Source organism: Aotus nancymaae, unplaced genomic scaffold, assembly GCF_030222135.1.
Source record: "Aotus nancymaae isolate 86718 unplaced genomic scaffold, 86718_ANA_hifiasm-v0.15.2.pri h1tg000036l, whole genome shotgun sequence".
In the NCBI taxonomy this organism is placed as follows: domain Eukaryota; kingdom Metazoa; phylum Chordata; class Mammalia; order Primates; family Aotidae; genus Aotus; species Aotus nancymaae.
The window spans coordinates 9,502,526-9,525,091 of NW_026988450.1; the positions used below are offsets into that span (position 1 = coordinate 9,502,526).

Here is a 22,566-nt window from a genome sequence, read left to right on the forward strand (position 1 = left end):
CTCAAACAGCAAAGGGGGAGTTCCCTTCTCAATTACCTGAACACGTTGGGGAGGATTTAGACATCTCTGCTGGCAACAAGGTGAGAGACTGAACCGCTAGGTGAAGGGACAAGGGTTGAATAAGGGTCAACTATCAATGTGAGCACTAGACCCTGTTCTAAATGTGTCCCATGTGGAAATTCATTTAATCCTGACAGTAATCCTAGGAGATTAGCAATATGTTATCTCTTTTTGCAGATGAGGAAACTGAGACCCAGAGAATTCGAGTAGCTGCTGAAGGACATTCAGCTAGTTACATAGAGGATTTAAACGCAGCAAGTTATCTCAGCTCTGTGTTGTATTGCCCTCTGATGAAAGGCAGCAAGGGAGATGGTCTTCACTGGAATCAGACCTCTAGAATTCCTGAGTGCTTTGGGGTCACCAGTCCTCTCTATTGGAAAGTTGTGGGTTTTTTTTTTAATTAGTAGTTGGATCACTGTAAATTCTAGGCAAATCCACTTTCTGCAGAATATGTGACTCATCTTGACTAACACTATTTTCCAAAATATCTCATTGCTCGTCGGCTTCTACCCACCCCCATGCCCCACCCTGGCCAGTATCTTAAAGACTACTTTCCTGGCTCAATTTTCATTTTCTTTAGAATGACGAAAAGCAATTCCTCTTTAATATACTTTGTGCAACTAAAAAATGCTATTAATACACTGTCTTCCTCAGACAATGAATTCTATACACAGCACTTGTGGACGTAAGCACATATACACATAGACATGCACACGTGCATGTGCACGCACACGCGCACGCGCGCACACACACACACACACACACACACACTAGCCAAAAGCAGAGCTTGAGTGTTTTTTTTATTATTTATTTATTTATTTTGAGACATTGTCTCGCTTTGTCACTCAGGCTGGAGTACAGTGGCATGATCTTGGCTCACTGCAACCTCCATCTCCCAGGTTCAATCCATTCTCGTGCCTCAGCCTCCCAAGTAGCTGGGACTACAGGCACGTGCCACCATGTCTAGCTAATTTTTGTATTTTTAGTAGAGACAGGGTTTCACCATGTTGGCCAGGCTAGTCTTGAACTCCTGATGTCAAGTGATCCACCCGCCTTTGCTTCCCAAAGTGCTGGGATTACAGCCGAGTCTTGAAGTATGTAAGAGCATCCTGGGACTTTTGCTCATCTCTGGCCTTGATCCTCCAGACATCAGTGCTGTACAGCAGATGGCTAGTGATACAGTGTACCTTATTCAGGTGTTGAGAAATGTATTATGCTGAGTATAACTTAGGCTAGGAAAAAACTTTATTCCTGATAAAAAGTAGTGTTAGCAGAGGTAGAATAGCATAGTGATGATAACCTGGGATTTAGAAGTCAGAGAAAAGCCTGGATTGGACTCCTAGCTCAGTCACTTGGAAGCACTTTGAACTCTGGCCAATTCGTTGGCTTATTTAACAGGATATTTGTAAACACTGTGTACCAGGTCTTGTTCTAGGCTTCTGGGAAGGCAGAACACAAAACAGATCAAGGCTGGTTAAATACTAGTATGGAAGACATAAATAAATAAATGCCTGGTAACCAATTGGCTGCACTTTTAAAATATATTCAGAAAACCAGATTTCACCACCGCCATCATGTTTCAAACCCCTCGGATCATTGTAGTAGCCTGTTAATTGGTTCCTGCTTCTGTTCTGCCCTTCTGCAATCTGTTTCCAAGAGAGCATTCAGAATGCTCCTTCTAACCCATGAGTCTGAGCCCTCTCTCCTGGGCGCAAAACCTCACAGTAGAGTCCCATTCTCCTTGAACACAGCCATGGTCCTTGACAGTTTGTGTCCATTAGCTCCACCTCCTTCCTCCCATGCCAGCATACCTGTGCCTCCAGGCCTCTGCACTCATCTTTCCCCTCTCATCTCTGTTGTTATTCCTTTATCTCCTTCATAACTTTGCTCGATATCCCCTTCTCAATGAAACTTTTCTTGTTTGGCAGATAGAATAATGCCTGAATATAGAAGGAGCTAACCCACCTGTTTCATCTACAAATATACCAACCCTAATATTCAGACCAGATATATTTCTTAATACTTTTAAATCTTCTGTAACTCACCAGTGGAATAAGCTTAGTTTGAAGTTCTTGGGAGTCCTATTCCTTCCAGACACTGAAACTTGAATGTGTCATGATAGCAAACCAAGAGATTGTAAATGAATGAACGTTCAGTCTTCAGAAAGAGATGAGAAAAGACAAGTAAATTACCTTATTTGTTTTTGTCCAAAATATATTTCATTTAAGCCTTATAATTCTCAATTCTCAAGGCTGGAGAACAGATTGTAAAGCATCAGGAATGGTTTAACTCAAAACCATTTCAAGCTTCTTAATGCGATGCACATAGCATTTGGGGACTGCCTCCAGGAGCATAAGCCTAGCTGCTCCCTCAAGACCTAAAGAAAAGCAAGTGAGAAGGTGAGTGCTTTTCTCAGGATCTGATGGGATGGCTGAAAGCAAACAGCCTCTATTGTGGCAGGTTTATTTTACAGCATTTTTGTGCTGCTCTGTCCAGAATCCCTTAACCAATGTAAGGGAAAAGTCAATGTTAGGTAAACCAATTAGGGAATCTCAGTGAGGTATTTTCTCTGAGACTAATAAAGCAGAAACTAGCTGAGCTACCTGAGAAGGGCTGATGTGATTCAGTGTGGCACTTTCTTGGTGGCAGCTGGACACAGATATGAAAACAAAGAGTACTTTGTTCGAGTCTATGCCCCAGTGGGATGATCCATGAACCAGTATTTGAGAAAAGAGTCAGAAGAAAATTCTGCAGAAAAAGCTGCAGAAATCTCAGCTTTGCTAAATAAGCACAGAGCGACAGAACTACTACCAAAGGCAGGGTGGCAAATTTGGGGGAGGACTTAACCTCTCAGCACCTCCATTTCTTCCTTGGCCACTTGGTAGTCATGAGAAGCATCTGTAGTGGAGCCAGCCTGCGTTGTTCAAATTCCAGCTCCATCTCTCTCTAGCTAAGGTAGAGTGAGTGATTTCTTGGGTGAAGTATTGAACGTCTTAGCATCCTGGGGCCTCATTTACTTCATTTGTAAAATAAAGGGTAGTAATAGCCCCTGTCTCATAGAGTTAGTATGTTCATATTTGCAAAACGCCTTAGAGCAGTTCTGGCACATAGTCAGCACGATCTGAATGCTATTTCTATAATCATTATTATTATGTAGTATGTGCCTGATGAATATGTATATTAATAAACATAGTCTATAACTAGAAGGTATTTTTGCAATTTATTTAATTTGCATTAAACTTCATAGAGAGTTCTCTGTTAAACTCTTTCAGAAAACTAAAGGACATTACATACAGGACAGCATGTGTCAAATTTAAATTTAAAAGTATCTATCTATCTAGATAATTATGCAATACTGCCAAATCTCAGTTTCCAGAAAGTATCAGAGAGAGTCTAGAGTAAGATCTTCGGTTGTGAAAAAGATAAATCCTGTGTTCACAAATGTCATTAGCCTTAAGTTTTAAAAATGTTTACCCCATTGTCATTAATCTCTTCATTGATAATAATGCTATTTCCATAATCCCAAGGGACCTAATTCAAAATGTTTCTTCTCTCTTTTCTCCTCTCTCCACTGACCTTGTTCGGTGACATTATTTTCCAGACATTTGATGAATGAGCATGTTCTGTCCTGGAAATGCCAACGCAGATTGATGAAGCCAGGGAGCAAGCCTCACTCAGATCTCAAGAGCCAGAAAGCTCTGCAGATTTATTAACCATGAGAATGGAAACTAGCCACATTCCAGGACATTCAGATTTCACTCTTCCCATCCCAAAACAGGTGATCTTTCTTGAAGGGGATGGGGAAGACCAAATTTCAGATCAGGTCTGGGTGCTTACTGGAAGATTAGCAGTGGGAAGTTTCTTCAGACTAGCTTAAGTAGAAAGCTTCATTTCAGATGCTTGCTTCAGGGGCGGGGGACATGCTATCTGGGACTGAACTGCTTTCAAAGTGGCTGCACTAAGGAGACTTTACCCTCAACACATTCACATTTTTAGTTACAAAGAAGCAGCACACCTTGTAAGCAGCATCAGTTGTGAGCATCTTCCAGGCCACTTACGGGTTAAAAACTCCAAAAATCCCCCTTTGAACCATAAAAGTTTGAAAAGTGCCTCCAGCACTATAGTAGGATGAGGCAGGATGAGCCTCCTCCTTCTTAGAGATACAACTTCAGATGTTATTTTGCTGCAGCCTGGGGAACACTGTTTCTCTTTGCAACCCTGAAACAGATAATGCAGTCCTCATAATAAGTTGAAAAGCCACTCAACCATATTCGTGCTGCTGGCCTCACAATCTCATTTTTAGATTCTTACTTTAACATTACCTACAGATGTTATTCTTACGTATTACTTTAAGCATTCAGAATTAAAAATTATTCATGATTTTCTGAAGAAATGAGATAATGGCATCCTTTAGAAACCAAAAAACAAACACTCTGAAATGTGCCTGTTCACTTGCCCCTTACTTGGGTGGCTGGACTGAAATCCAGAATGGAGCCAACCCAAAGCAGGGAGCATTCCTGAAGAAAGTTCGTGTGCATGCCCTCCCTTTTCTCCTCTCTTAACTTATTTTCTCTAATTTGAGTTTAGAGGGTGACTTAGTTCAAGCTTTTGTAACAAAATACTTTGGACTGGGTAATTTATAAACAACAGAAGTTTATTGCTCAGTTCTGGAGGCTGGAAAGTCCAAGTTTAAGGCGTCAGCAGATTTAGTGTCTGGTGAGGGCTCATTCCTCATAGATGGTGACTTCTTGCTGTGTCCTTGAGGGGAAGGGACAAGCACATCCCCTCAAGCCTCTTTTATAAAAGGGCACTAATCCCATTCATGAGACCGATGCCCTCATGATCTAATCACCACCTAAAGGCTACACTTTTTTAATACTATTGCACTAGAGGTTAGGTTTCAACATATGAATTTTGTGGGGGACACATCTAGACTATACTAGGGGGAAATAGTGGTATGTAAATTTCTCACTGTGACTGAAGATCTCATATTCCAAATAACTTTGTTCTAATTGCAAGGATACTTATAGTCTTGTTGCAATCACTGTAGGGTATATCCAGACCCCTCTGATAGCTTTAGTTCTTCCCACTGACCTGTCTGCAGAAATTCCTCAGGGTTGTACTGCTTCCCAGGCTGGCCTGTGGAAAGACAGTAGATGACCACTCTGGTTGCTGCAGTCCTTTGGTAGTTAGTGCACCCAGCATCCCGCTAAGCGCTCTGTGCGGGTTATCTCCTACATTCTCAATGATCTGGTAAGGCTGGTTATGATCATCCCTCCTTTACTATTGAGAAAACCAAGACTCAGGTTTGGGTAAATAACCTGCTTCTGGGAAATGTAGCCAGTAAGCCACAGAGCCCAGGGCCAAGCCAAGGTCTGTCCGACTCCCAAAGTCATACTTTAAGTCAACATTTGTACATCCCAGAATCGTGTCCTAGACTCAGTGACTCTGAGGGCACCTTCCCCAAGGGCACATGGTTTCTAACTAGAGTGAGGAAATATGAACCACATGACTGGAGCATATTTACAGAAGATAGTCAAACTGTGTTTACACATAAATATTTTATCATTATTTCAAATACCTGATCCATAGCCTACAGCTTTCTTAATGAGATTGCTTTAGGAAACCTTCTTTATGTGGAAAGAGGGTTTTTCATCTTCCTGGTCTAGCCCCTCTCATCTGAATTATCCTGAAACTGTGGCATGCTGAGGAATAATGGAGAATGTAGGAATAAGAGAATAACTCCACTAACAGCCATTATCTACTGGAAGAAATTCCAGGCAAGGCACTTCAGGAAATGCCTCTGGTATTTCAACAGGTGAACATCTTTCTGTGTAATTTATTTTTGTGTTGGAACATGAACTTACAGATTGCTGGATCCCATCCCAGAAGTGGCTATCCCTCCACTGCAGATAAGAATAAGAGCTCCGAGGGTGGGACTGACAGCCCATATTGTTGAAATTTTGATTTATTACCCAAGAGTTGTGTTCTAAAGAGTCCCTCATTTAAGGTACATGTTTCTGGGATCCATGAAATTCCCAGGGTAAAGAAACAAGAATGGATGTAACTAGGCTAGATCGAAGACTGGGAGAATAGGTGATAGTTATTGAAAAGCCTGGCAGGGTGGGGGCTGGTGTCAGAATCCCCCAAGGCCCATTCCCTCCCAGCCAACATCCAAGCAAGGTAGAGTGTCCCCATGAGAAATCTGGGAGAAACATGCTACTCCCCTTCAGTTACACCCTTTGTTCTTTCAGTCATTTAAATATTTGATTATACAGGGATACAAGGGTGAGTAACAGTGGCAGTGATGTCCTCTGGAGCTTGCTTAGTTACAGTGCAGGAGACAGACAGTAAATGTAGATTTTAGTCAGTGGCAAGTTCATGCAGAAAAATGAGACCCGTAATAGGATGAGGCAGGATGATCCTACAGGTGCTGTGTGGCTCCAGGTCTGGGGAGGTGTCATGCAAACAGAAAAGCTAGAGGCCCATTGATCTCTGTTGTCCACACACACCACTGTGGATGCAGCTTCAGTGATCTCACTGATAGAACAGCATATTAATGCATTTGATGTATTCTCCTGTGGGTCTCGGAAGTCGAGTAGAGCACATCAAAGTAAAGTATTTGTGTTTCAATCAATATTAGTTTCCCAGATTCCAAGCATCCATATGAGAATGCTTCATTTAGTAAGTTTTGAATCTATGAGATTTACTCTGTAGTGTATGGAAAACCTGTAGTAATGTTTTAAACTCATTTTTTAATTGTCTTTCCCCTTGAATTGCCCAGGGAATATGCCAGATGGCAGAAATTATATAAAGTTGGGAGTCTTTATAATTAGTTTACTTTTTAAGTTAATTTTATTATGACAATTAATATAGCTACACATTCTGCATACTATCCTGTAACCATGCCTCTTTGCTTATAGACAAAATCCTTTTTTATAGAGTTAATGACCTCCCTTCTGTCTTTTGCCTTATTTTTTAATATACCTGGAGTCAGATTATTTTCCCAAGTGCTCCAGCATTTCTGCCATATGCCTTTGAATAATATTTCATGTGTGCTCATACAGACCTCTTTCCTGGATCTCTATTCCAGGGTCATTTCTAGGCCAGTTGCTCTCTAAGCTGCTCCAACAGCTGCTGTGCTGTGACTTCTCAGCAACAGAATGTGGGAACCGCCTTGGGCTGCCATTCTGGATGGAATCCCCTCTTTTCTTGGATCTCTTATCTTTTTCTTTGTAGGTTTATTCTCTCACCTTACTGAAGCACACCCTCTGTAAGTCTCCTAAGTGAAGGTGCCTAGAATCTCTGCATACCACAAGTATCTTTATTCTTTTGAATCTCTGTATACTACAAGTATTCTTGAATCTCTGCATACCACAAGTATCTTTATTGTAACCTTCTCCTTGAAGAAGGACCCTCCGAGCATAAAGCTGTAGGTTAATAATTATTATCTCTTAAAAATCATTTCCCTCAATTTTGAAGACATTAAATGCTCTTTTTAAGTACAGTGCCATTTTGATTGCTGAATGTGCCCTGATTTTTCTCTAGAAGCTTTTAAAGATCCTCTCTTTGTCCCTCATGCTCTGTACTTTTACAGAAATTTACCTCACTGTGGATTTTTGTTTCTTTATTCTCTAGATATTCCAGCCTTAGGTACTTGTATCCCTTCATCTGACTAACTTTTTGATATTATTTCTTAAACAATTTCTCCCCTTCAGTATCTTCTATTCCCCTTGCTGATAACTGTTATTACTTGTGTACTGAGGCTGCTGGGATGAATCCTCTAATTGTTATTATCTCTTCTTTCTTATTTTCTAACTTTTGTCATTTTACTTTCTAGGAGACTTCCTTGATATTTCTTCAAACCTACCTATTGAATCTTTAAATTTTAATTATTTATTTAATTTCCAAAGCTCATTTTTGCCTCTTTCTGTTGTTGGGTTTTTTTAAAGAGCATTTGCTTTTTATTTTAGGGCTACAAAAACTTCACTTATTTCTGTATTTCATTTCCTGGGCCTTTTGAAGTTCTCTGCAAATGTCCTTGGCATATCTTGTTTTCCTTCAGGTCGCTTTTGTTCGGTTTGTTTATTTGAATAGTCTGTGGCTTTCATGTTAGAAGTTTGGCTGCCCATTACCATTTAAAAGAGAGTTCCTAAAAATCAGAGTGGAATCTCCGTGTGTGGAGGTGGGGGTGCTGATGATGGAGTGTGCTGTGTGAAATCATATGCAGAGCTGACTTTCTCCAAATTAGAAACCCTAACTTCAGCAGGCGTCTCTTCCAGATCGTACCTTCCCAGGGTTGATCAGTTTCTTCAGAGGGAAAAATAATTCCTTCCTGGAAAGTGTCCTGTGTCCTGCTCCTGGCCTTGTGAGAGCTCAGCAGAACGAGGAGCTAAAGGTCCCACCCTCTGAAGGCTCCCTTTACCCTAGTCCTCCTGCTGTCAGCCTGCTTCGGCCTACCAAGGACCCCCCGGGTGCTGGCAGAGGTGGCAGGTGGTGAGGGCTTGCCTCACTGCCATATCAGGGTGGGGATTTCAGGAGCCCACCACTGCTCTACTTGGTGCTTCACAGGCTCTGTCTTTTCAGCTGTATCTGAGCCCACACTCTGGGCCTCTCCTGCCCCTCAGGTCCTGCTCTTTAGGGAGTAGTGCCAGGCAAATGCACTCACTTCTTCCTGGAATCTTCCTCAGACACTTCGCGTGATTGCCACTGTCCTGTGAGGTTAGTACGAACTCATCCGTACATTTTGTATCTCTCTTGTTCTTTCTGCTCTTTTTATTATTTTCATTTTAACAGGAATTTGGGAATGAAAAAAGATAAACCAAAGAAATCTTGCTACCATTCTGAACCAAAAGTAACAACATTAAGGTTACTTTTTAATCACTCACTTCATGTAATTTCACATTATTGAAATGATAGCAGTCAGACTATTTATCTAATATTCTGTGTATGATGCTATAGTCTCCAGAACCCATTGTGCAGAAAATTCTAAATTCTGTAGTACACGAACATGATACGGTTAAGGTTTTATACAGATAGTAATTATAAATTATTTGACTAAGCATGACTTCTGCTTTATAAATACTCATCAAGAAAAAAATCTGTCAGCTATGCCAGACTTATTTTCATAGCTGTCGTGATTTAGATGCTGAGGTACACTTCCCTACTGCACACACTTCCTTTGGAAGACAGAATAAAAGCAGATTTCTGAGTTAATTAAGAGTGTTTGTGACAGGGATTCAATTTTGTTCTATTTATATAGAAAATGTGTTTTTCGGATTCTTTACAAATGCGGAGGATAAGAAATCCATGTAGGACAAAGGTCCTCTTAATTTTGTGTCTTCTTTTGTATCTCTGCTAGCCCACTTTACGCTGTTTCCCTTTTATCCATTTCTGATTATTTAATAAAAGTGTCAACCTAGTGAAGAAGACAAAGCGGAATGCCAGGTTCCCCATTAACATCTTACTGTTCAATAGGTTGAATTAGGATTGGCCTCTATTTTACCAGTTAGAGGCAACGTATACTGGCAGAACATTGAGTACTGGATTCGTTGGGTTACTTAGTCAACCCACTGTAAAATGATTTGTACTAGAGGGAGCTCTTGTCCCTAATGACAGTGAAATTGTGAAACCCTCAGCTTCCTTGATAACAAAGCACGGCAGACCATTGCTAAGAGGGGTTCTAGTGGATCATTTCTTGGGTTGAACTGTCCACCAGAAATACGTCCATCTCAAAGCAAACAGATGGAACAACCTAGTTACAAATAGAGATTGGGATTCCATATTATGCGCACAGGCAACTTTTTTCACTTGACCTTTTCATTATCCTTGTACACAGTCCTTAAATCCCAGAAATGCTGTCATAACCCATACTCTAGTGATGTATGGGAAGAGAGATGGAAGATAGGAAGGCGTATCCTAAACATGCCTGATGCATTTTTGGGAGACGCTATAGGATGAGAAAGCCACCGTTTGCATCACTGATCCTAGAACTGATTTGCACATTTAGGTGGAACGTAAACTTGGAAGCATTGCTGTTTTCAAAACTTTTCCCTTCACTCTACACACATCTCTATTTAAATGGTTATGTAAAATGTAGAATTCATGAGGGAGATTTGGGAAATGTCAACTATGGTATCTCTGATGCTAGTTCTTCTAAATAGATTGCATGATAATGGGGAGTTTTTAAAGAAAAATAATTTTTTCTATGTTCGGTAGACTAAGATGTCAGCTCTGCTCCAAATCCTTGTTCTTTAGTGCTGATTTTTAAAAAATCTCTTAGTGAAGTATAACTTTTATAGCACTTCAGTTTACAGTAAGAAATCATTTAAATCTAGAATTGTTCTGTTTGGATTATTATAATTCATACATGAAAATATTATTGAGGACAGGTGCAGTGGCTCATGCCTGTAATTCCAGCACTTTGGGAGGCCAGGGTGGGTGGATCAGCTTGAGCCGAGGAGTTTGAGACCAGCATGGGCAACATGGCAAGACCCCTTCTCCATAAAAATATAAAAATTAGCTTGGCCTGGTGGTGCAAGTCTGTAGCCCCAGCTATTCAGAGGGCTAAGGCAGGAGGATCACTTGAGACTGGGGAGTCGAGGCTGCAGTGAGCCGTGGTCCTGCTACTGCACTCCAGCCTGAGTGACAGAGAAGGAAAAAAAAAATTATTGAGAAACTCTTTCAAAGAATACAATTAATGTGTTAAATTTCTTTTGTTTCTATCTCATCTTCTCAATACACCTTCAATTTAGTATCCTCATAGACATGAGTCATTTCATATGATTGTACCTTATCGCCTTCAGTACAATTTAAATAACATATTTTAATCCATGGCATATTCTGAACCATAATAATGGAAAAAGACTTTTTGTTCAAAAAGAGACTTCATTTTAAAGTTTTGGGACAATTTAGGAGACAGTCTCATTTTTCTGATTTTGAGGCCAAAGTTTGACCCTAGGTTATTTTACCAGTATTAAAATATGAAAAATGCGAGAACCTGTTTCTCCATATAAAATGTCTTATAACCTGAGAAACATGACAACTTACATTGTGATTTAACCTCTTGTGTTGTGGTTTAAAATCATAATTGTTCCTTTATTTGGGAAGCAGATTATGGTTCCCTCTCTCTCTCCTCCAACTGTTTCCTTTAAACTTTTTACTTTGAAATTATAGATCCACAGGAAGTTACAAAGATGGTTGAAGTCTCATGTGTCACCCGGTACACTCCCATAGTCTTTTATAATTTTAGTACAGTATCAGGAAGTTGACCTTGTGTGTATAGTTCATTTTATCACTTGTATAGATTTGTGTAACCACCACCACAATCAGGATCCTATTCTGTACCACAGAGATCTTGTGCTGCACAGGCATCCTCATGACTCCTCATCCTTATCTCCTGACAACCACTACATCTGTTCTCCATCCTTCTGATTTTGAGAATGTTATATAAATGGAATCTTGCAGTATGTGACGTGTGACATTGGCTTTTTTCATGCAGCTGTTCTTCAAATACATCCCAGTCATTGAATGCCTCAATAGTTCCTTCCTTTTCATTGCTGAGTACCAGTCCTTGTATGGATAGACCGTAGTTTAGTTAATCATTTGCCCATTAAGAGACATTTTGGTTGCTTCTAGTTTGGGGCTATTACAAGTAAAGCTGCTTTGAACAACTGTGTCTAGTTTTTGTGTGGATATAGTTTTCATTTCTCTGGAACAAGTGCCCAGGAGTGCAGTTCCTGGGTTCTATGGTAAGTGTATGTTTAGTTTTTTGAAGAAACTGCCAAACTATTTACCAGGGTGTCTCTACACTATTACATTCCCACTATCAAGGCATATAGTGATAGAGTTTCTCTCCATTATTGCCAGCATTTATTGGATGCTCTCTCTCTCTCTCTCTCTCTCTCTCTCTCTCTCAAATCTTACTTGTTCTAACAAGTTTGTAGTTATAACTCATTCATGGCTAGTGATAGATTTTAATGCCTAATAATATTGACATCTTTTCATATGTTTATTTGCTTTTTATATGCCCTCTTTGTTGAAATGTCTTTTGCCCATTTTCCAATTGGATTGTTTGGTTTTTTAAAGTTGTGAGAACTCTTTATATGTTCTAGATATGAGTCCTTTGTCAGATGTATATCATGTAGATATTTTCCCCAGTCTGTTGCCTATATTTTCATCCTTTTAACAAGGTCCTTCACAGAGAAAAAGTTCTTGTAATTTTGATCAGTCAGATTTATTCATTTTTTTCTTTCATGGATCACTCTTTTGATGTCATATCAAAGAATCCTTCATCAAGCCACAGGTCCTAAAGATTTTCTTCTTTGTTGTTTCCTAATAATAATTTTTTGTTGTTGAAAATTCTAGTCCTTTTTCTTTGAATTGCTTTTGCACCTTTGTCAAACATCAGTGTTTGAACTTGCGTGGGGCTCTTTCTGGCTTCTCTGTTGTGCTCCATTGATCTGTGCGTCCATCCCTCCATAATACCACAATCTTGATATCTATAGCTAGATAATGTCTTGAAATTGAATATACTGATTCTTCATTCATTATTCTTTTTTGAATTGTTTTAGCTATTATACCCTTTTACCTTTCCATATAAGTTTTCGAATAATCTTGTGTAAGCTTGCGCATAACTGATGGGAGGCTTTGGTTGATATTCACTCCTCTTTCTCTCTCTCACATTTTCCTCAGCCCACTTTTCTCACATCTTCTCCTTCTTTGTTGTCTATCTTGTCTTACGTGGTTGTCTACATAGAAAATCTCAAATAATCTACACAAAAATGTAAATTAAAAGCCCTAGAACCAAAAGGTTAGTTCAGCAATGTCACAGGATAGAAGATCAACAGACAAAAATCAATTGTATTTCTCACTAGAGATGAGTATATGGAAACTCATGTTAAAAATACAATACCATTTATATTGACTCAAAAAATATAATACTTAAAATATAAACCTAACAAAACACATACAGAACTTACATGCTGAAACCTAAAAAACACTGATGAAAAATATCGAAAGTAAATGGAGAGGCAGAACCCTCTTTATGGACTGGAAGGCTCAACCTAGTGAAGGTGTTGGATTTCCTCAAAGTAAACAGGTTTAACGCAGTGCTTCCCAAAATCCCATAAAGTTTTTTTGTAGATTCTCTTTTGATGCATTTCATTTTTACAAGAACATCTAGAATTTGCATGTGTTTGGATGGATTGACCAGGGAAGTGATTTTCTCACAATACCGAGTACTATCGGTATGTCCAATTAAAAATAACCCCTTTACTGTAAAAATGTAGTTCACACCTTCTGTATGCCAGGCACTTTGGTCAGTGCCTTTTAGCCTTCGCACCGTATCATCTTCACCACCACCCTGTGAGGAAGATGCTGTTATCATCCCATTTAACACATGGGAAAAGAGAAGCACACAGATGGAATTCTCTTGTCCAGAGTCACAGAGCTAGAAGACAGAGGAGCAGGATTCAGACGTAGACCAATGTGAGTCCTGCGTCTGCTCTGCGTTCAGTGTTCCACAGCCTCTCTGCAACCCATTAGGGGTCTCGGGGCCTTCTTTGGTTTCATCAGGGTACTCACATCAAGTGCTCTCAGAGAATCCTACTTTTTGAAAAATCACTCTACTTCTTATATCACTTCCCTCCCTGGCACCCTGTAAGGCCCTGTTTTGAGTCTCCCCAGTTGGCTATAGGATTTCAGTTTCAGTTAGAGAGTTGAACCCAAGCATTATTTAGATTGTCCAACCATAAGGGAACTTTTGATAGATACTTTTCAGTAAAAAAAAAAAAAACTGTTTTTTGAGAATGTTGATTAAAAGAGCGCTTCTCATCTGTCAGAGAAGGATGACTGTAGAAGTATTTGTTTTTCACACTGAAAGTCGGGAAAATGGATTTGGGGATGACACGTCACTTTTCTGAGGTGTCAGAGGAAGTAGATCACATTATGCCATTGATCATGTTTGAAAAAGCTGGCATTGAAAAATGAGAAGTTGCATTTTAAGTAGTTCTTTGTCCAAAGACTAGAAATATTTTCTGAGACAAACAAAAAGTTTTATATATATTTATTCTTTTTTTCATCATTTCCCTAGGATAACTTTTCTTTTGTGGCAATTTTAGCCTGTTAAAAGGAGTCATAGGCTCTTCATAGATGTATTGGCTGCATTTATTGAAATACCTTTTCAAGTATCCTTGTAAACACAGGAAAACTCCACCTTCTGAGTTCTAGAAACCATGGAGAGTGATCCAGAATGGCTTGGTAAATAAAATAGATGAACATTTAAAAGCCTCCTCCTGCTGTCTTTAGAGCTATTAAACAAAAGAGAAAATTCAATATCTTCCCTTTAGTAGTCAATAAAGAAAGAAGAATGTCACAGAAGAGCTCGATCCCCTCTAGGCTAATGGAAGGGAAACCACATGAGTCAGAGAGTTGGTCTGGAGATGCAGGCATTATACCCAGTGGTCTCTGATAGCATCTGAGTTCTGAGCCAGTGGCCTCCTGCCTCAGGGGTACTGTGTCCCAGCGTGATTACTAAACTGTAATTGCTGGCTAAATGTCTTCCAAATAATATCAAAATCTCGAAAATAAGCTGACATTTTACATACAAATATCACATGACCTTTAGCACAGTTTATTGCAGAACCATTCAACTCTTGATAACATTAGAAGCTGCCTCTGTTCTCCAGGCATCAGCCCCGCCATCGGGGTCCTTGTTGGTAATCTTTTAGCCCAATAAATGGCTCCTGCCCAGTGGTTTCCTTGGCCTGGAGGAAAGGAAGGTGCTGCTGGAGGTGCTGTACACATTCTGTACCCTCTCGTACATGCTGTATGAGAAGTACATGAGGCTTGAGGCTCAGCGCGATAAAGGATGTGAGGGATCTGCACAGACGCGCAGCTGCTGGAACAGGGAGGAACAAAAGGCTGACAGCTGACCAAGGCAGAGCCATGCCTGTGCAGGGGCTACGGTGCCCACGGCTGATGGGATGCCCTGCATCCTGCTCCTTTTTTCCGTTTTTTTTTGTTTGTTTGTTTGTTTGTTTTTTTGAGAGAGAGTTTCACTCTTGTTGCCCAGGCTGGAGTGCAATGGCAGGATCGCTCACTACAACCTTTGCCTCCGGGTTCAAATGATTCTCCTGCCTCAACCTCCCAAGTAGCTGGGATTACAGGTGCCCACCACCACGCCTGGCTAATTTTTTGTATTTTTAGTAGAGATGGGCTTCACCATATTGGCCAGGCTGGTCTCAAACTCCTGACCTCAGGTGATCTGCCTGCCTTGGCCTCCCAAACTGCTGGGATTACAGGCATGAGCCACCATGCCTATCCCTCCCTCTTCTTTACCATCTTTTTTTCTCAGATTTAATCTACTTATCAAAAATATTCATCACTTTCTTAATATATTGCAATGATTATTTTCATGCTTAAATACTTATTACAGTTTATCTTTAAAATTCTCGCTCCATGTTCTGTCTTCATGTTCCTTTCTTCTTACTTTGAAAATAGAAGTTTCAAAGAGACATAGACCCTATTAGAAAGGAACTTGACATTCATCGGCCTCCTCCTTCCACCCATTACAGTAATCCCCTGTAAAATTTCTTGGACAGATGGTAAGTCTGCCTCTGCACGAACCATTCCTGGGATAAAAAGCTAACTAGCACTTCTTTAAAAAGCAATGAATTCCAGTTTTGGACAGTTTGAATTGTTCAAAAATTATTCCATTAATCTGGAAATTGCCTTTATAGTCTATGATGGTCATCTGATAATGTTTTCTCCAGTTCATTAAAAAGAACAGTAGCTAACATACTATCATGAGCCCCATGGCACAGCTAAGGAACCTAAAGTTAGGGAGATAATTCTTCAAGATCATGCAGTGGTAAATGGTGGAGCAGGGTGGGAACTTAACATGGTCTGACCCTAGAACCTAGAACCTGTGGCCACACCAGCCTCTCCTCCTTATGGGCATAGAATTTTCCCTTAGAAGCCAACCGTAGAATCTTCCGCATCTCTGCTCTGAATTGTGCAATCTGTTCTGTGGAATGTGTGTGAATACCTGAGCATGCCACAAAAACAGGGACTCTTGTCTCTTCCATTCATGTCAATACCTCTAGAACGAGTAACAGTGCCTGGCATGAGTATAAATTGAATGATTGAATCCCTTCCTTAGCTATTATATTACTCTATGAATTCTTAGCTGTTTTCCCCTAGGATCTCTGGTTCTTTGTTGATAAACTGCAAATTCATAGAAGCAGTACTTCCTTCCTCTGTCTTATAAAGAATGAAATTATCACTCATCAGATGATTTGCTTTTGGCAGGAGACGTCTAGCAAATGGAGAGTTATAGCAACCTGTCCCTATTAGGTTTTGCCTCCATGACCATGAGGCCATTGTTTACACACCAGCCGTCTAAGAACATTCCCACAACGGTGTCGCTGCCCTCCTTTTTCTGCTCTCTGCCCTGCGCCCACCTTCAGCCTCCAACAGCAATCCTTATAGGCACAAGCCCCAACCCACAGCAGCTCTCTTCCACTGCCACTCCTTTAGAGCCCTTACTATTTCAAAAGGCCTTCTCCTCTGACACCACTGACCAGTTAAGAAAAATCCCATATGACTTCCTGACACATATAAGCCATTATTCTCTGTGTTAAAGTTTTGGTCACATTTTTATCCCATTCTCAGTGCATTCATGTAAAGTCTTTCCTGTATCACATACGTTTTTCTTCTGTTGTGTCATTCCCAACTTGCTGCCTTGTTGTTTTGTTTTGTTTTTTTTTCTCTCTCTGTTGCCCAGGTGGAGTGCAGTGGCATAATCATAGCTTACTGCAGCTTCAAACTCCTGGCCTCAAGCATTCCTCCTGCCTCAGCCTCCCCATTCGCTGGGATTCCAGGCATGAACCACTGCTCCCAGCCCATGCTGCTGTTTTTGCCATTGTAAAATAAATATCCTCTCTTGACTCTGCTTACCAACCTTCAGCTATAACCTCTTTTTCAAACTCATGAAACAAGCCACCCATATCACCATCTCCTGTTTCATTCTTCCCCTCTCTCCTGAAACCCTGCCAACCACTTTAACTAAAACTCTTGTTATCAAAGTCAACAGTAATTTCCACCTTAGTAAGTTCTTACTTTGCTTTTCTTTTCAGCACCCATGCTTGTCATACTGCATACTATACTGATGGACGGATTGGTTGATTAATTGATTGCAATATATGTGAGTTCCACAGTATTTATTTTGTTCACTGCCTGGTACATTTGCAGATGATCAGTATGAGCTGAATGAACAAATGCCTCTAGTGGTGGTGTCCTGCCTTCTAGTTCTTCTGCCTATATAAACTTGATTAAACAGGTCCCCTTTGAGGTCGCTCCCTTGAGGGCAGAGCTTGGGGGAAGTTGCATTGCGTGGGTCTGCCTGGTTGAAGGATCTGTCCCCAGAGATGGGCTCAGGCTTCACCAAGATAGGCTGATTTTTATCTAATCAGGTCATGGCTAGATTGTTAGTTTTCGGTTGCTCAGAAGCTATTCTAATTTCCTTAGAAATATATTAGAATACTTATTTTCCATGAAGGAGGGTGTCATCACATTTTGAGAGCCCCTGGGAGAATCTCACCAAACAAAGAGCTTTTATTGTCACTGCCTCATATTGGATTCATTGGGCCTATTTTTTATATTTTATGAATGCCTCTCCTCACAAAGTTTTCACATCATCTTCCTGCCTCTCACTCCCCCTCACTGATGTATCCTCCATCACAGCAAGTACTCCTAACCACGGCTTCTCCCTGTAGTGGGTACACACTCTCCCACCATAGCAGGAAGGAGTTTTGCTGTGAAAGCAGCCTGGGGCTTGGCATCATATAGGCTGGGGGTGGTGAGGTGGGCGCTGGCCGATATTCTTTCCTTTTTTCCTTCTTGGCTGACATCCAGGTCTGGCCCCTTTTCAGTCCTTGTGGCCATAGATGTTTCCATGACCGTCCAGAGCAGTCTTAGGGCACAGACTTAGAATATAGACAGCCCGATGTGGACAGCAGCTCCTTCAGCTCACTGACTGCAGGCGAGTCACTGAAACCCTCCGCGCCTCCGCTTCCCCATCTGTCAAGTGGGCTGGTAAATAGAAGATATCCACCCTGCCTGGCCCAGTGGGTGACAGGCGCCCAACAAATGGTGGCTGCTGTGTTCCTCTTCTTAAATTGAAGCTGCTTGTGCCCAGAATCAAAAGCTTGAGAGACCATGAGGCACCAAACATCAGCAACTACCTTTCACCGCAAGCAAAATTATGCTCTTGTTAAAACATAGGAGAAAACTTCGTTTCTCACTCAACAACAACAAAGCTAGAGACTGAGAATAAAAGAACTGTTTCTAAAAGCCAATTCCCTTTTTCACTTTGGGGAGTCATTTTTCTTTAGTAAACAGGAATGAGAAGCTTAAATGTTAATCAAGATAGAAGCAGGTGTTATCATTTTAACATGAAAGCATGATGGAATCATGTAAAAAAAAGTACATTCTATTTTAACATATATTGAAGGCAGAGTCTTCATATCTAATGAAAGATGTGTTTTGCCCACCCAGCAATGTCTGTAATGTTTTAAAGTATTGGTCAGATTACTTTTAATGTCAGTTTTAGATTATTATAATCCTTACAGAGCCTCGTAAGTGAGCTCATTTTTTTTTTATTTTTGACAGCAGGCATGAGTGGGGAGGTGGCTAAGTGAACAAAGCCATATTCATAATAGGTGAAGGTTTTAGATTTTTATTTTTTTATCTTGGGGCAAAGACACATCCTGAGCTAAACACATGTCACATGAGAATGTCTACAAGAGATTCCAAACTGCTGTGTTGGGCAGGCAGGAGCCAGGCAGCTGCTCTCAGGTATCCTGTCCTTGGGGATGAAGGTCATCACCACCACTCCCCACTCAGGAATGAGGACTGTAAGGCAGGAGCTTGGGAGGAAGGATGGGAGTCAGAATGAGAGGTCAGAAAAGGCTTCCCTGTAGCTTTGTTGACTCTTTTTTCAGCTTGGAAGACTCAAGGAGGGTAGGGGATTCCAGGGGAAAGCATGGAATGTGGAAGCTGCCATCAAAGAGCCTGGGAAGGAGAAGGGAGTCTTGGCTGGGGGAGGCTGAATAGAGGGGACAGAGTCTGTGACCGCAGACCCAGATCCTTCTAACACAGTCTCTCCTCTCCCTCCTAAGGGAGTGCCTACCTTCAGGCACAGCTGGACCCAACCTAGCTCTGCCTAGCAGGACCCAAGCCTGCTGCTTTCCTTCCAAGAAGCCCAATGGCAGAGCTGAAATGGGCCTGGGCAAGGTGAATGAACTTAATAGTCAATGCTGAGCTTCCTGTCACTTGAACCCAAAAATAATATTTCAAGTGCAAATTGTGATGAAGCCTTCCTTACCTTTAACATTTTAGATTTGAAAATGATTTTATGTAAGAAGTGTTAAGTGCTAGAAAGATGAAAATATGTGCTGCAAGAAATAGGTGTCTATCTTCTTACGTCTTATTTTGAAGATTATTTATCACACAGTTCAGTCTGAATCCACAGAAATGAAAAATAAGCTGTTTTTTTTCAGAGTATACTTAAGGCAAAGAACTAATTGTTCTAACAACTGCTATACTAAGAACTCTTCAAGAGATGGAAAATAATTCTAGGTGTTTCTTGACAAATGAGATCAACAATATTCATTATTTTTTTAAGTGAACTTACTGGCTCCTCTGTAAAATTCTACCTTGTATTAATTTCCTTTTGCACCTTATTTGTGCGCTAAGCACAAATCAGTGCTAATGTGTATGTTAGATTGTGAATAAACAGTCTCTGTGTATTTGCCTTCTATTACACCATAATTTCCAGTCAAAAAGAGGTGCTTTGAGTATCATTTCAAATACATAAACATTCTCAACTTCACTTCCCAAGACTTTATCTGACATTTGCTTTGGGCCTTTACAATCTGAAAGGGTGTGCTAGATACTCTACTGAATGTGTAGTATTTTAGTTCAACTCAGTGAGCATTTGAATGAATGCATACTATGTGCATAGCTGAGGACTTTAGTAAAAATAGCAGTAAAATTGGGTGATCTCTGCTCTTATGTTCTGTGCAGTAAGATAGAATGAAGCCACAGTCTTAGGTTGCTTACTGTTCTTTTTCAAATATCTTTCATTATTTTCATCGAAGTTTAGCCAACTTTGATAGATCCGCAGTCAGTAGCATAAAGAAGGAAAATTTAAAATGAACAAAACCCAGTTTATAAACCTTTTACCTTTTGTGCATTTAAGCTATTAACAAGTAGCATGGTTATTTGCTTTAACAAAAATCAAGATTTTTTTTTCCTCCTTCACCCTCTGGAGGAAGCTGGAATTAATACTAAGCAATGAATGGCCAAAACAGTAGATTTTCAGAAGTCAAATATAATTAGTGTGGGTGCCTGAGCCATATTACTTTAATATAAAGCATTTAAAAATGCATTTGGTTCTTCATACATATCTCTTTAAGAGCTGAAACAACACTGTGACAAGGTGGAGTGGACCAACCATCCTTGTACCCACTTCAGTATGGAGCCCTCGCCCCTCCATAGCCGAATGTCTTAGACAACCTCTTTAGTGCCTCTGGACATCAGTTTCCTCATCTGTAAAATGGCGATAACAACACTTGATGTAGAGCTACTCACAGGATGAAACTTAAAAATGTGTGAAAGGCATGATTACAATTCTGGGGACATCCTATGTGCTTAGTAAGAAATAATCATTACTAACGGGGCATTAACACAGTTTTAGGGACACTGTGTGTGCCTAATAGTAAGGGATCATTACTAACAGGTAACTTTTTAACATAATTTAGGTAGCCATTTATCTAATACGCTCACAGAGGAGTTCCCCCAAAATACCACTTTTTCTCCCGTCAAGTTTAGATATTTCATAATTTTGTTATAACACACATTTTATTTCAGAGTAAATATCATCTTCTGCCCTAAGGCTGTTTATTAGACATTAAAATTTTTTTCAAAAAATAATGTTCTATTTATATTGACACAGTAAACTTTCTTAATCATTTGTGCTAGATTTGCCCTGGAGTACAAGTTTACACAGCTAAAAGAGAAACCAGTCACATGCAAAGCGCAGGCACTTAAAATCGACCTTGGTAGAAGCACTGGGCATCGCTCCCCAGATCCACACCGCCCTGGCTTCTGGTCTGGGCTCTCCCTGCCGCTCACCAGTACTCACCCTCCCCTCTATACAAGAGGATCAGACCGCCTCTTAACGAGGCTCGCTGAGATGAGGTGTGGGAACTCACAGCACAGTGCCTCATGAACTGCAGGAGTTACCACCAGAGTTTATAATCGCTGAGTTCATTGAGTTGTTATTACTGCTGCTGGAAGGTGTGCTTGGTTCACCCAAAATGGGGAACCCACTAACCCTCACACTCACAGTAACCAGCGAGTCTTATAAACCCTGTGACTGGAGACTAGTGTGTAAAAAATGGCAGTTGTCCCTTGAACTCCACATTCATTTAATATTAGGTCATGGCCTCACACATTGTCACAGCTGAACATGAAGCCCCATAAAGACCTCCACAGGAGAGGAAACACTGGCAGAAAAGGGAATCATTTTATATTTGTTTGGATAGGGCAGGCATTCTTACTGGATTTGCATTAGGAATTCTAGTAGCTCTGCTTTTTAATTACTTACAGTAATTTTCATTAAGCAAGTCATTATATTTCCAGATGATTCTTGGCATTGGTTATGCACAGCATTGATTTCTGTAATCCCAGGTAAAAGGTAAGGCTCCCCCTCACTGATGCAAGTTGGGGCCCTCTACTTTCCTTACCTTAGGCCAAGGAAGAATGTTAAACTGGAAATGTGAATTTTTTTCTGACTCTCTATTTCATTATAGCTGTCTTAAATAGGATGAAAACATTTTAAAAGCAACTTCTAACATTTTTGTTCATGGCTTTACTTACAAATGAAAATGAAGCATGTGGACGACTTCTCTAAATGACCTTGGAGAATGGCATTGAAGTAAAGAATCCATCGTGGATTGAGATTTGACCTGCTGTTTTTCTCCTACCACCAACTTTAGGTTTGATTTCATTTGTAATAATGGCTTTATTGTTTACTGTAGCCTGTTTCACTCACATAACTGTTTGCTTTGAAATTTGAAACCACATATTTTCTCTGTAACTCAAATAAAAATGGGGTCATACAAGTGACCTTTTAGCCTGAAACTGCACGGTCAATCCTCTTTGACAGGCTCTATCAGTTGAGAGTAATGGAATCATTTTAAGACAAAAGATCATTCATTTACCATAAAGCTTGAAATCTAATGATGGTGATTATCAGTGCCAAGTTGCAGACACTGGGAACAGCATTTAATAATAGCTTACATTGGCTGGGCATGGTGGCTCATGACTGCAGTCCCACTTTAGGAGGTCAAGATGGGTGGATCACTTGATGTCAGGAGTTTGAGACCAGCCTGGCCAACATGGTGAAACCCCATCTGTACTAAAAATACCAAAAATTAG

General features: G+C 40.4%; 1 protein-coding gene across 5 annotated transcripts in view; it reads left to right on the plus strand.

The window, feature by feature from the left end:
• FAM110B (family with sequence similarity 110 member B) overlaps positions 1 to 22,566 on the plus strand; it is a 148,420-nt gene that overhangs the window by 113,955 nt on the left and 11,899 nt on the right. Inside the window, exons 1-2 of one of the 5 annotated variants that reach the window (XM_012463748.2) lie at positions 2,419 to 2,459; positions 3,662 to 3,838. The exons of 3 other annotated variants lie outside the window; for them this stretch is intronic. The gene's annotated coding sequence lies outside the window, so the exon portion shown is untranslated. Of the gene's footprint in view, positions 1 to 2,418; positions 2,460 to 3,661; positions 3,839 to 22,566 lie in introns of those variants that run through there. One more of the 5 variants, XM_064384212.1, reaches the window with a different exon arrangement.